Here is a 15,279-nt window from a genome sequence, read left to right as displayed (position 1 = left end):
TTCATTCAAGGACGGAGCTCCCATTCATAAAAAAAACCTCCCGAAGTTCATTCACGAGAGGCTGCAAGGCGCTCCAACTGTGCCTACTGTGCATGGCAGAAGTATGCTTAGCCTGCACTTTCAGACTCCCACCCAGCGTGGCACACGACCAGGCCTGCTCGTTCTCACGCACACTGCACTCATTTAAAAACAGTCTTCAGGTACGTTCAATTCTGTTCTGGGGAAGTTCTTTCAGTTTCAACAAGGTTTGGAAAAAATCTCACTCATGCATCTGGAGTGAACGTAATTAAAGCCCTGGCTGCCAAAATCAGTTTTACTCTTAAAATTTTAAGGGACAAGAACATAAAATAAAGATCAAGTCCTGGGATTTGCACACCAAATAAGTGGGTTTGTGTGCTTTTATGCCTACTGGGTGCTGTCTTCTGTGCTGTGTGCATGCATCCTGTTATTTTTTCAAATTTCTCCTTTAAAGTTCCATAATCTTATTTAATATTTATTGGTCCTATTTGTCCTACAAAAAATATCAGTAACAGTTGGGACCCGGCAATAATACGGTAATCATTCATGGAATGTCATCTCCTAGAAGAGAAGTAGATACTCAGAAAAAAGGGAAAAGTTATCCCTAAGGCTAAATGGAAACTACATTTTTCACATGTTTTCTCTACAGCTAACAACACCGCTGTGATGTACTGATATGCTTACTATGAAGGGGGTATCTGTTATGCAGAATAACATGTTTAAGTATCTAGTCAATATATATTTTGATCTTTCTGCTAGCAGACTACAGCTCCAGTGTTCCCAGGACCCCACTGTGTCAGGACACCTGACGGAAACACAGTTCTGACGTGTCTATGAGAGCAGAATGAAAACATGCTAACTGTCAGGAAGTTTACATCCAGCGACTGGTCCCACATCCCCAAACATTGTAGACGTGGTTAAATGCAGCACTAGAATTTGAACTTACTCTGATTTGAGAAGATCACTGAAGCATACAAGTTAACCTTCTGAACTTTCAGTTTTACTGAACTTGTTTCTGCTCCGTATATTTTGTAACAATCTATTCAGGCTGTTAATTTTAATCTAGTTTTATTAGAGAACTGAAACAGAATATTTCTGCCAGTTGGACTGTGGTTAGGCAATTTATACCTTAAATGTCTTACAAAGTCTAAGTGTCAACAGATACTAATGCTTTGCACTTTTATGTGTACATATCATAGCAAAATGGCAGTTTGACTCTCAGTTACTAGTGCTACCTTTCCTGGTTAAGAGATAATGGAACCTTTGTTACTTTAGATCTGATTTCAATATATGACTGTGCTCTGCACTCTAAAGTGGGTGGGATTTTCTACTGTAACATTTGTTTGCATTATGATGATCTAATTTCCCATCCAACTGGTGGTAACAGAAATGCTGATGTAGAAGGAGACTTAGGTCTCAGCACAGTTGTCTTTTCCTTTCCCTTACTGTGAAGAGGGACTAGAGACTAGAGACTCTAGAGAACAAGCCTTATGAGGAGCAGCTGAGGAAATGGGGCTTGTTTAGTTTGGAGAAAAGGAGGCTTAGGGGAGACCTTATCACTTTCTACAACTACCTGAAAGGAGGTCTTAGTGAGGTGGTATCAGTCTCTTTTCCCACGTAACAAGTGATACGATGAAGAGGAAATGGCCTCAAGTTGCATCAGGGGAGGTTTACATTGGATATTAGGAAAAATTTCTTCACTGAAAGGGTTATCATGCACTGGAACAGGCTGCCCAGGGAAATGGTTGAGTCACCGTCCCTGGAGGTATTTAAAAGACATGTAGATGTGGCACTTAGGGACATTGTTTAGTGGTGATTTCCAACATAAATAATTCTATGATTCCTAGTCAGAGTGGTCACTGCAGTTTGTGAGTGCGTATGTGTGAATGAAAAAGCAGAAAGGCACAGTGTAGATATGAGCTACAGTGACTGCGTGCATTTGACATAGCAAAGTCACCATTTTTACTAGCCAGGCAGTAATGCTATTTTTTTTGCTGTGACTGAGATGTGTTGCCAGTACTATCATTGAATTCCTCTAATTATTTTAATTAAATTAAGATCAACTCATCCCTTTTTGTATTGGGACCCTTCTGTAATGTGAATGTCTAAACAGGTTTACATATGTATGTGTATTTATGTCTGTGCATACCTGTGTAGGATACCTGAAATTTTCCTGACACCCATAAAAGTACTGTATGGAAGACGAACTACATAAAAGCTTATTTTTGATAGCTGCACAGAGGCAGGATCTGGGACAAACTTTTCCATTTTTTTATTGCTTTGGAGCCTGTGAAAAATGCCATGCAGCCTAATTAGAAGGACAGTATTAACCGGGGCTAGACACACTGGCCATTGAAGGGAAAATCACCGAGAACTTGGGGCTTCCAGATCAAGCCATGTTATTATAGCTTTTATGTTATTATACCTTTTATGTTATTGTAGCTCTTTTTTCCCTTCAAGCCCAAACTCCTAGACCAGATTCAGGTTTCAGCATCTTTTGTTTGTCAAAGCAATTTACTAGCAGTAAAAAGCTGGAAAGCTTGAATTCCTGTGCTAAGAAGGTTAGAAAGCAAACAGACACATGGCACTAAATTGCTAAATTTATCATTTAAAATACCTCATGATTTTGAGTCAATTTCAAGAGATCTGGGGAAGGGGGTTTTTTAGTTTCCGTTAGCTGGGTTTGACATTAATATAAACTGATATATTGTTCCTTTGTCTCTAGGAAACATTCTTACTCCACCAAGTAGGATTCAACAGGCTACTTCTGGTTTCCAATATCCAGGCAGTAATTAGTGATAAAGAAAGATGCAGCATAAAATCCACAAAACTAAAAAAAATATTTTTCCTCCACTGGTCTGGGCAACTGAGTCCAATTATTTGACACATTTCACTTACATCACAAGCTCTTAGGCTGGAAACAGAAGCACATAGTACATCACCTTAAAAGCAAAGAAACCATTAAGCAACAGTACAAGAGATACAGTAATAGAATGAGGCAGTCATTATCATGGCACAGCTGATCTTGATGGTGAGTTAAGTATCACAAGGTGAAACTGGTGCTGCTGATCATGAGCAAGGTTAGTCTCTGATTGATCCCTTTATGACAACAGTGGCCTCGGGGGATGAATCGTGCTTTAAATCAGTTTGCCTCTTCACCTACCTCTTTTTGTGTTCCGTACTTTCCTCAGTGATCTGTATGAATCCTTCCTTCTGTTTTCATAAAGTTGAAATAGGAAAAATATTGTTGGCTAATAATTTGGAGGATGCAGAGTTTGTAAACAGGGTAAGAGAGAAGCCTTGGATTCCTGGGAAAGCTGCTGACTTCATATCAGGAAATATTCAGGATGGGCAAAAGGTTAGTAGAAGTTACAAATAACAAATTACGTAGCTTGCTTGCATGATAATTTCTCCTCCATTCCTCAAGTGCTTGTTGTACAAATATGTCACATTTGTTTTCAAAGGCTGACTAATCATCAGATGTAGGAATATGATTCTGGAGTTTCTCTTTGCAGGCTCAGCAATTAACATTCAGGGTGATTAATTGCCTTCTATTTTTTTTTTTTTTTTCCTTAAAATGTAGAATGTGTGAAGAGTTCAGAAGTGATATACAAACCAGACGGGAACAGATTCTTGCTTATAAAGTATTAGCAATAAATTTATTCCAACATTGAAATCCATACTGCCTGAGATGTTTCTTCCCTGGGCTTACAGCTTATTTTTCTTAGTTACCAATTGAGTTCTGTGTATAATCCCCCTCCCTCTCCTGTGTCCGCCCCCGTGATTTAACTGTTTCCATCTATTGTACTGGTTTGAGAAAACCCAGTCCTGAGTTTCAGATGCATCCCTTGCAGTCCTCACCAGTTATGGTTAGTGCATTGTAAAGCTCCCAGTGACAGATCCTGACACAAACAGGAACAAATGGCAAATGTCTTAGTGAAAAACTGAACGTTGAAAAGACTTTCTGTACTGTAGAATGGAGCATGAACAGACCTGCAGTTTTATAAAAATAATAATAAAGAAACAGCTGGATTAAGAGCTCAGGTTTCTTAACATCAGGCTTGAAATCACCCCAGCACTCCTCAATACCCTGTTGTTCCTTGGACAGGAATATCACAAATAAGATGCTGAGTCTAGTCATTGCCTGTTGGTATCAGTCATCTTTGCCTAGTAAGGTGATGCAATACCTGAGAAAACACAGAAATCCTGATACTGGAAATACCTGCCGAATAGTTGTGAAGTTGAGTTGGAACTACACACTAATGACAGTGTGCAAAGAACAGGCTGGGGAGAAGGAGCGTGTTCCCTGAGCTGTCCTAATCCTCTTCTCTCAGTTACTGCTTCTCTGTCTCTTGCTGCCTGGCATGTGGCAGGAAACATCAGGCTGGTCTCTTACGCTGCAGAGAAGCAAAATGGAAGAGACTGCTAATTGAAGGAAGCATCATTTAAAGAATATTCCTAGAGTGAATATGTCTGCTTATATTTTAGTGAACAGTCCAACATACAGGCATTACATGTGCGGATTCTCTTGCTTGTTGTTTCATTAGAGGAAAATGCTTTGTCTGTGTTTCTAGATACTTTTCTTTTGTAGCACACATGATGGTGACCTGCATTTTGGCATGAAAGGTCTGAGGGTCAAGCCTTTGCAACCTAACAATTACAGCTTTGTTGCATTCTACTGTCAATGCAGCAGTGTCTTGTTAATGTTGTTGAGGCTATGGAAGTTTGAGCCCATGCAGCTGATGAGTCTGTGGGCAAAGACATTTGCCTCTGGAGTGTGTGCGATCTCTCATCCAGTCTGATAAGATTGACTCAGGCCAGAACCTTAATGAGGATTTTCCAAATGAGCATATTCAGCAAGGGACTGGTAAAAGAGCGTGGAGCTTAGTAGCTGAGCATCTGACTACAGTGGGGTGGTGTACAGAAACAGAAAATGTGAGTTTTCACTCGGTAACATGTGGATTACTCTGCAATCCACTTCCTAATGTGTCCATCACTTAGAATTTTTGGGTATTATAGCTGTTCTTGATGATCTGTTTTAGTAATATGAATGACATTATATCTTTGAACCGTGCTTTTTTTTTTTTTCAGATTAAGATGAAAAAGTGTTAATTCTCTTTAACTATTGAAGTTAGTCTCCTCCATCAACATGACTGAATTTTAACAATGCTATCAGATAATTGCTTATGAAGTTACATGCCATTATTCCAATAGCTGATTGTTCTCATTGTGAAAAATTTTCCTCTTGTGTCCAATTGGAATCTACCCAGGAGTAACTTGTACCCATTACCCCTAGTCTTTTCCATGTGACTCCTTGTAAAAAGGGAGTCTCCATCTTCTTTGTAGCCACCCTTTAAATACTGGAACATAGTGACAAGGTCTCCCCTAAGCCGCCTTTTCTCAAGGCTGAACAAACCCAGTTGTCTCAGCCTTTCCCCATATGGCAGGCTCCCCAGTTCTTTGACCATCTTTGTGGCCTTTCTCTGGACCATCTCCAGCCTGTCCACTTTTTTTTTTTTTTATAGTGGGGACCAAAACTGAACACAGTATTCCAGGTGCGGCCTGACAAGCGCTGAGTAGTGTGGGATAATGACTTCTTTATCTCTGCTGGTGATGCCCTTGTTGATGCAACCCAGCACGCTGTTGGCTTGCTTTGCCGCAGCAGCACACTCTTCACTCCCATATTGAGCTTCTTGTCCACCAGGACAAGAACTGTGTCCCTTTCCACAGTTTGGCAGTGTCCCCATCCTAACTCATTTTGAGATAAAAAGTGAAGGAAAGGAAGGCTATGCCTAATGAAGCCCCAAACCAGATCTGGCATAATCAATCCATATTCCTAAAAACAGGGCAACACAACCGGAAGAAGACTAGGGAAGTCTAAATTGCAGACGCAGGTTATTGATCAAGGTTTGAAATGCACAGTATGTCTTCCTTCTAGTAAGTTCTCTTTCTCAAGACTGAATATGTAAATTGCAAAGATTACTTTTGCTCAGTCTCTTTCTGAATCTGCAAGAGGATCTATGGTAGCATGAGTTATTTACTTGTAATTTGAATTTCATGTTTTAATTTCAAGATGTTGTATATGGGCAATATGACAGGAGATTTCCACTATCCCATAGAACTTGCTTATGAGACTTGCCATGCTTTTAATCTCTAGGTGACTTTCTATAGTGAAGGTAGTCCCAGTAGGCACAGAAGTGTCTGGGTAGGTTTCTTGCACCTTTGTGTCCGAGACACAACACAGAGACTCTGGAGAAAACTGTTTTATGTAAGGTCTTGTGAATAAAATACCCCTTTTTAGGTATTCATGCCAGCTACTTTTTATAATGTTCTGAATAAGAGAAGACAGTTCAGGCACTTTGTCTGCAGGAAGGAAGCAATTAAATTATTAGCACTTTGAGAAATTAAATGATGTAAGTTATGGCAGGATAAGTTTAGCAAAATGTTATAATGTAAGAAAACAATTAAAAAGAGTTATATAAGGTTGGGTGGCTTCTTTATTGTGATAGAGTGAGCAGTTAATTGATTGTCATATCGCTATAATGTACCAGGGCAGTTGTGAGAGCAAACAGAGAAGTCTCTGCTTAGGATGTATGGAGATTAAGTGCAGAGAAAGGGACACGTCTTCTAGGGAAATGGGAGTGAGCAGCACTCTGCTACCCTCAATTCCTTTTCCCTGTATCCCATGAAGAGACATGAAGTACAGAGAAATTCCCTATCATTCTCTTCAGCTTCCAAGGCCTGATGCTGCAAGACTACATTGAGCTCTCCTCATGACAGTGATGTGGGAAGCAGAAGTGTTTCAGAATTGGATCCCAAAAATGGGAGAAGCACGGAGGTTGCTTTATCAACACTGGCAATGGAGTCATGCAGCTTCGTACCAGCCTTGCCACCAGCATCCTGTTCCTTTCCGAGAGTGCTCATGAATCTGCAAACCCTCCTAGGCTGTTAGTCAGATGTTTTGTGAAAGAAGCTGGAAGAAAATTATATCCTTTCCCATGAGCCCATTGCACTGTGTTCAGCACAAAGAGAAGCATGTAGTTTCTGGCCAGGAAAGCAGCTGTATTAGAGGAAAGGAAATTAAACCAGAAGTAGCAAGTTGCAAATCACTTGTATTGTTGCTCTGAAGAATCAGTTTCTTAAAATCTTTGAAGATAACTCTGCACTTGCTGGTACTCATAGATTTTACACTATGCACAGGCAGTACCACCTCTTCTGCTTCATTTTTTTAATATGGCTCATGCCTTTGCTGTGGTCCTGCCCTGCATTTTATGAAGCTCAGAAACAAAACCAAAAAATCTAAACTAATATTGGGTCACAGATGGCATCCCCCAGGGCAGATCAGGAGCATGTGTGCACACAGGCAACTCACCAGTCTGTCTCTAGGGCTGGGAGGAGCATTGGGACAGGGGACTGATAGGGAGGAGTCTTGTTTGCAACTCCACCACTTTCTGGATCTGGGTGAGCTCTCTCAACTGCTGTGCCTCAGTTTCATGTCTGCAGGAGGACGAGGTATTTGTATACTTACGCAGCACTGGAGATGCATCATTAATTAGTGCTTGTAGAGTACTGAAGTTTACCAGAAAGGGAAAGGATTGGGTTAAATTCTGTTGCAATGAAGGTTATAATAATTATAATCATAGTAATCGCTTTCTTATAATACTGTTTGGCACCTTCATTGCTCTAATTGCAGAAAACGCAGCAACTTCTCCCTAAATATCTACATGTTACCACTTAACAGAAAGGCACTTTCACTGTGGGTGAAAGGCCATCACCCTGCAAAGAGTTATGGATTTGGGGGAAAGACTGGAAGGCTGGATGGGAGTCACACAGCTTGAGCAGCAGGAAGAATATGATGCTGAGAAAAGCTTGGAGGAGCTTAGAGCATGGAGCCTGCATTGTTTGGGAGTCGAAAGGGAGATGTACCTTTTTTGTAAGGCATTTGAAGAAATGCCTGACATGATTACCAATTTGTGCTGCTAACAGACATGACCTTAAGACTCCCAACCTTTCTTTCATATAGGATAAGGCAACAATATGAAGCACTGAAAGTCAGGAGTATGAGGGGAGGGCCCCTCAGTGTAGTCAGATCTACAAGCTCTGCTTTCTCTCCCTTTCTTTGCTCTACTCCTCAGTTTTCACTGTTATGAAAAAATTAAAAGAAAAAGAATCTGCCCTAAAACAGTCTGCTCAGTTTTGTCTTGAAAGTGGTGATCTCCTGGCTTCACCTGTTCTTGTGATGCTGGCTGGTAGGCAGCCCTTCAGTTGGGGGAAATTTGTGTGACTGCAGGGATGACCAGAGATAAACACAGAGATGCTGCTGGAATAAGGTGCCACGTGCAACAAGTAGGGGACTTTGTCAGCAACGCTTGGCCATGCAGTTGAATTTCTGTACTGAAATGAAAAAGGACAAAAGCAACTGAGGTAGTAAGGAGGTAAAGAAGGTGCTGGTAATTATCGAGCACTCAATCAAGGCAGGAGAGAGGAACCCAGCCTTCACTTGTAGATGTATAGAGCCAGGGTACCAAAGCAAGACACATAGGTGTTAGCAGGTACTAGCAACTTATCCCATTATGGTTGAAGTAACCACCAATAAAACCTAATCAATGAAATCCCTTTTAAGTTGGTTGGATCAGTGACCCAGAAAATAGCTCCCCTGCAGAAAAGGAAATGATAGTCTATAAAGTGAGAAGTCAATGGGAAAAATCTATTAAAGCCAGTGAGCTATAAGGGGACCTTTGGTGTTAACTGAAACCTTTTGGAAAGAAGCCACAAAACTCACAGCAGACTTTTAACCCTCCCAGTGCTGTCGTGCCAGAAAAGGGCCATCTGTCCTTCTGTAGCCCAGTGGAGGGCACTGCAGACAGCCCGACTCCCACCTTTGTAATTCCCACCTCGGCAAGGAGATGCCTGTCAGGTGGAAAGAGGTGCAGCAGAAATACCAGGGCAATTAGTCAGGTTTTCAGACTCAGACTTCAGAGAAGTTTGCAACAGGGAATTGCAGAGTACTCAGCGGTGTGGGTGGTGATAATGGTGATCACTGGTCTAGTGACAGGCTCACCTTGCAGGACTTTGAACTAATTTCTCCCCCTGCCAAACAGTCAATTCACAGTATACCTAGAATTATCAGATGGCTTTTCTGTACTAAGGAAGTCAGCCAGAAGCTTAGTAATCAGCATGGCATCTTGAGCCTGGGACAGTACAGAAGATTAATCTGATGGACACAAGAGTGCATTATGAAGGAAAGGGTTTTCTGGCACCCAAATTCAAAGTAACCCACCTGACAAAAGAAGTTGAATAAAACCCAAACCTATTTCATTGCTTGTTGCATTCTTCTTTTGTTCCCAAAAGCAGCTTTCCGTTGTCTAGCTTTAGACAGTATTGATTGATTGTTAAGACTAGAAGACAAAAAGCAGAGTCTCTGCCTTGCTACTGCCTCTTCTCGGGAAATTGCTCTGTTATGTCAGAAACTAAACAGGGATCCAACAGACATGAAAACATAATTAAGTCACAACAAAACTGGGAAAAGCATCTTCAAAGAAGTTATTAACACAGACCTCCTGAAAATCTAATAATTCAGATTGTTATGCATTAAATTCCAGCTAAGCTTAATTTGGCTCAATTAACTTGTAAAATATTTTAACAAAGTGCTAGATCATCTGCCATCCCCATTCATTACATAAAAATGAAGAGAAATTCAGTGATGCAAAATAAGTCAGGTATCTAAGAAAACTGGTTATCCAGAGCTAGGTCTTGATCAATCAATACAGACTTTATTCTTGCACATGAATCACAGTAAAGAAGCTAAGAACATCCATATGGAAGCAGAAGTATCAGTCAAATCTGTTTCCACATTGTCAATTTTAAAAGTATTGGAAGAAATACAGCAAATCTGCCCCCTGGGACACTTAGCCTCTTTTGCTTTTCTCTTCACTTGCTGCCTCTGACTTTTTTTTATTACACGCAGGCAGGCCAGGGGCAGGGAGCGGGGTGGGGAGGGAGAAAGCTTGTAAACACCAGGAGACGTGTGAAAAACATGTGTAACCTCTGCATACCCTTTTTAAAAACAGTAAGAAAAATCCATAGAATTACAATGTGAGATAACTTATTTTCTAAAGAAGCTGCCTTGGGACTAAAAGGCAGGAGCTGAGCTTTTTCTTCCTGTAGTAACCATTATGTTAAAACTCCAGATTCTGAAAGTCTGAAAAGAGGATCATACATACATCAGAGTTTTACCTTGTTTTCTTTATAAACTGTTTAGTCCTGGTGTTTAGCCAAGTAGGCTTGCCAGAGAGAACTTGGTGGTTAGTGAGGAGAAGAAGCGAGTCATCCATTTACAGTACAACGCATTTTCTGAATGAAGCCCCTGATGGGGTGGGGTTCATGCTGCTTTGCCAGACAAACTGGTTTATGGCATACTGAAAAGCTAAAGATATACAAATATATATTTTTATATGAAATTAGTTTTAAATTTGCTATTTGAAAGCCATTTTAAGTCAGCATAAATGTGCCTTACAGAATAGTTCAGTCTTGTTCTTGAAGGAGTAAATTGTGTTATCTTTTTCTGACTGTGGATATATTTATATGGGGAAGCTGGGAGAATCCCCTTCCAAACCCCACTGTAAGCAATGGTAAAGACACTAGGAGATACCACTGGCCAAGATGTGTGCCCTCCCTGGAGCTGGGAAGGGGGAAGCTCTGCATGCTGTGGGGATGCAGGGATGGTGAGGTTCCTGAGCAGCAGATGTAGAGAAACAGCCTTGTCCCACCAGGTCAAAGGCCACAATCCTGCTGGAGCTGCAGGCCCTCATGTACCTCTGCCTGCCTGGCCAGATCCCATGCCTCCCACTGTACCTTCTCTTCCATGTAAAGGGCAGCAACAGTGTGAAAAAATCCTCAGCTCTGAAATGAATTGAAATTACTCTTTCTTATTAGCCCAAAATGAAAAACAATAATCCAAGTTTTTGAAATAAATATTTATTTTTCCTTATAATTTTCAGTGTAAGAATGTTTTAGGAATTGCTCACAAGAAAAAAAACCATCAATTTCCCAACAAACTCCGACAAAGTTTTAAAGCACCTACCAATCTGTCAGAGTTTTCAGTGTTAATTCGTGGTGATGTACTGGCCAGATACTTCTTGGGGACCTCTATCTGGTCAGGTTGCTGCAGCACCTTTCTCCTTTTCAGACCACTTCTCTTTATAAAAGGCTGTGATGGCCCCTTCTGAAAGCTGTTGAAGTTATGGAGTACAGGGCCTGGCAAAGCCATGTGTCTAATATTAGTAACACAGCAGAGCACTGGGTTTCTTTGAACTTTCACTCCATATACACTTCCCCATCATCCAAAGGTTTGCTCCTTCCTTGGCATTTAAGCCTTTTGCAGACTGGGACAAAGGAAAAATACTTCTTAGGCTTTAAGAGGCTTCTGACTAAAATGGGGTCAGGAATGGTGGTTCCCATGAAAAGCTGAGTCAACTTGTCTCATCTGCCTCTCTCAGAGCTCCAGTTGTCCTGACCACTCTGGTACTAACACATCTTAGTCATTCAACACAGCAGCTGAGGCTCAGAGGGACCATGGTTCTCTCCTACCTGTGGCACCTGCAGTGGTCTGAAAAGTGAAGTTATAGTATGTCTGGGTCTTGAAAAACAAGACTCCGTACTGTCCTTGGCTCTGTGTCAGACGCCTTCATGGAAAGGGGCACTGTTTTGTGCCTTATGGAGGAAGATACACACTTTAGAGCAGGAAATTAAAAAAAAAATCTGTGCCCAAACTCCTGGATCCCAGAAGCTTTTGCAGCCTGGGAGTATGCCCTTGCTCCTCTGACACAGACAAGAGCAGGGAGTAGCTGATCCATGTTCTTTTTGACGTCTGTATGGTAAGAAACACTTCCCACCTTGGGTGCAGCCCAGGGTATACCAGTCAAGATGCTGCTTGATCTGTTGGGAGGGACAGAAAGGAGTTGTCTGGACCATTGCTCAGTCCTGTTTTGCACTCCCTTTATCATCTGTAGTCATCCCAGCTCATCTTCCCCTCCTTCCAGTGAAGGAACTTTGTGCTCTTTTAGTGAAGGTGTCTCTTTCAGCAAACCCTATGCATTGCAGAACCTCCTGAGCAAAGGCAACCCCCTGGGGCTCCTCCTGTTTACTCCAGCAAAGAATGAAGTGATTAATGAGGCCACAACCTATCTTTTCTCCCCAGGATCCACAAGAGAGGCACAGCTGAATAAATACCCCATGTTATTGCAGTCTGCTTGGTTGGGAGTCAAACTGCAGGTAGCAAAGAGCACAGCCAAATGCAGTTATTGCCACACTCTGCATCCACTGACAATCTCGCAGATGAGAGGGAGTCAGAAAGATTTATAAGGGCAAAGTTACATTCCTGGCTTTCCCTGTGCTGGAATTGGATCACTCTGGGCTTCCACTGGGGGCAGAGGATGACTCGGTCTCATGCTCTTCTGCTCTTTCAGCATGTGCCTTTAGATGAAGTCTCTGAGATATAGCATAGATGATTCAGTGTAGGCTGGTTTTTTGCATTGTCAGTCACCTCTGCCCTTATACAGCATTTTGCACTCCTCCATAGTGATAATTCATTTTCCTAACAAGCTTTATATGTTTTGGGCTCATATCCCTGTGGAATAGTATGCAAAGACCCTCATAGGGCACAGGAAGGTGAAGGGTTAATGCACTCTCCACTTAGCCAGCAGGTGAAGGTATGTGTAAGCAAGATTGAGTTCAGTAAGAAGCACAGGATCCTAGGGAGAGTTCTTATAACCACCACTCCTGGGCTTGTAACAATTTTTCTTTCTCTCCTTCCATCCCTCTGCCTATTTTGATAGACATTAGCAGAATAGAGATGATGTTTCTGTTTAAAAAAAAAAAAAAAAAAATCTTTGGACACAATTTTCCCATGAAAGGACTTCTGTGCTGATGAAATTTTTCTAGTTCATAGCTAGGGAAATGGTAGCATAGAAAAAGGTGGGCATGCTGGAAAGAGTTTATTTAATTTTCCTTTTTTTTTCTTGAATAACACAGATTCCAAAACAATGAGTTTAGCTGTGTTGGTTGCTTTCAGGTGGACTAGTCTTCTGAGTGTTCTGTATTTTCCCGTGACTCCTGTCTTCTCCTGGTAATATTCTTGTCCGGTTCAAGGTGCACCTCTGCACTTTGTAGCTCTAGAATAGTTGTGAATTTGTCTTCCTAAATGGAATATCAAATCCTTTGAGCTGAGGCTAATGTTATTTAACACAAAGCTATTAAACCTATGAAAGATGCTGTTCTGGATCTCAGTCAATATGGTGGCTACAGCAACATGAATGCGCAGTTCCATATTCTGTAGGGGTTTTTTTTACTTTTTTTTTTTTAAACAAAACACCAAAAGAACCCAAGATAATACTACAAGACCTGCAGTATGACATCTTATTTCTGCTATCTGTGAGGTATGTGAGTGCTGGAAGGCATAGGAAGCATTGTCTGTGAGATTTTCAATCTTTGTTAGTGCTTTTGCTCTCCACAGTTTGTTTCATAGACTTTTGTCTGAACACCAACAAAAAATGAAGATTGAAAAACTAAACCAAAACAATGAAAAAGGAACAAACCCAAGTCTTTAGGATGTGTGCAGTGCTTAGGTCTCAGTAGTAACACACTATCAGGAGGTGACTGCTTCCTTTCCAGTCTTTTATAAAAGCAGTACACAGAAGACTGATTCCTAATGGTTGCAGACTCAATATAACACATATTTCCAGACCTTTGCAGAATGCATTAAGGTTAAAACTTGCACTAATGTCTGGAGGAGTCTCGAGCAGCAGATGGAATAATCGGAACAGCATCCCTGGCTATTTACAAAACCTGATCATTGTCAGTCTTGCACATACCTTTCTTCTGTGACATGACAAGGCATAGCCATTTGTAGTTGCTCTGGCAGCAATGCTGTGTATTTCCTGAAAGAAGAGATTTTCAGGATTGGTTGCAAGACTCAGGCTCTTTGCTGGGCTTTCCAAGCTTGTTAAAGTACTTCTTGGTGTTGGAGGGCAAAAGGGTATGCCCAGAGTTTGTGTTCAGTCACTGGTTTCACTGGGCTCATGAATGGCTGCATCTTGTGTAATTGAGAACAGGACACAAAGTTAGCAACAATGGAGAAGCAGAGTCATAACTAGGAAAGAAAACACCAGTGACTTTTTTCAAAGAAAATCAGTACTGAATGAATTTATTTTCACGTTGTATTTAACTTCTGAAGTGTGTTAAAGTGCCTTGGACTTGAAAATAGAGTAACTCTTCTGTAATCCTTTTCTAAAGCCCACAGAGAAAAGAAAGATGTTGATTTAAGTTATAGAGCAAAAAGCATGGGGGAACCTGCTGAAGGCTCCTGCTGTTTAGGGTCATGGGTTACACTGCACAGCCTGCTGACTTGGGATCAGGCTCAAGGTTCTTGAGTGGTGGAAAAACATTTGACACTATTTTTCAGTGAGCCTAACTTGCTAACATGAGACAGCTGAGTGAACACAGACACTGTAACTAGGACAAATCCCACCTTCCTCTGAAATTTCCAAACTTTTTTTTTTTTTCCTTCCCCCTGTCAGATTCCAGACAGATGAAATTTTCTTGGCATAGACCCATTCCTGGCAACATGTCTCCTCTGAATCATGATAAATCAGGACTTGAAGATTAAGTGATTGACAGTGTGGGAAGAGAAGGTGCCTGGCTGTGTAGATCACATATGGCCTCACCTGCCCACTATTCTGCATTCTCCCTCAGATCTTGTCTGTGCTATTTCTCATTTTCTGGAAAATTCCAATTTTAATTTGATTCCAAAGGTTGCTGAGCCCAGTTGATACCGTTGTTCGCATGATAGTGTCAAGAGTGAGTACATTCCTCAGATCATAAATCATCTCAACCTGACCCCAATTAACTACAGAGCCTGGATTTCATTTCTCTCAGTTCTTACCAGCCATAACAAATTAGGTCATTCTGTGTCAGTGAGACACTGGAGCAGACACCACTGGGAAAGTCACAGGGGACTCTGTGATCCAGTTCTGTTGCAGGAAGAGCGGAGGTGATGGAATGGGTCATATCTTCCTATTGCTTTCTAAATAGGAGCTATGGGATACTTGGCAGCATAGCTAAAGGATTTTCAAAAGGATAAAGGAAAACTATATATCTTTAAGTTTTATTTAAATTTTGGTCACATAGAGAATAAGGCAATCTTTGACACCTATGGCTACCTATCTTGCATAAAATGATTTAGTCATACCTGTCCAAACTGCT

The 15,279-nt window shown here is 41.2% G+C and overlaps 1 protein-coding gene across 1 annotated transcript in view; it reads left to right on the top strand.

The window, feature by feature from the left end:
* DHX8 (DEAH-box helicase 8) overlaps window positions 1-15,279 on the top strand; it is an 82,097-nt gene that overhangs the window by 43,512 nt on the left and 23,306 nt on the right. The window lies entirely within an intron of this gene.

The sequence above is a fragment of the Haliaeetus albicilla genome, chromosome 7 (assembly GCF_947461875.1).
Source record: "Haliaeetus albicilla chromosome 7, bHalAlb1.1, whole genome shotgun sequence".
Classification (NCBI taxonomy): Eukaryota; Metazoa; Chordata; class Aves; order Accipitriformes; family Accipitridae; genus Haliaeetus; species Haliaeetus albicilla.
Note: the sequence above shows the minus strand (reverse complement) of the source record. Positions and strands in the feature narration are given on the sequence as shown.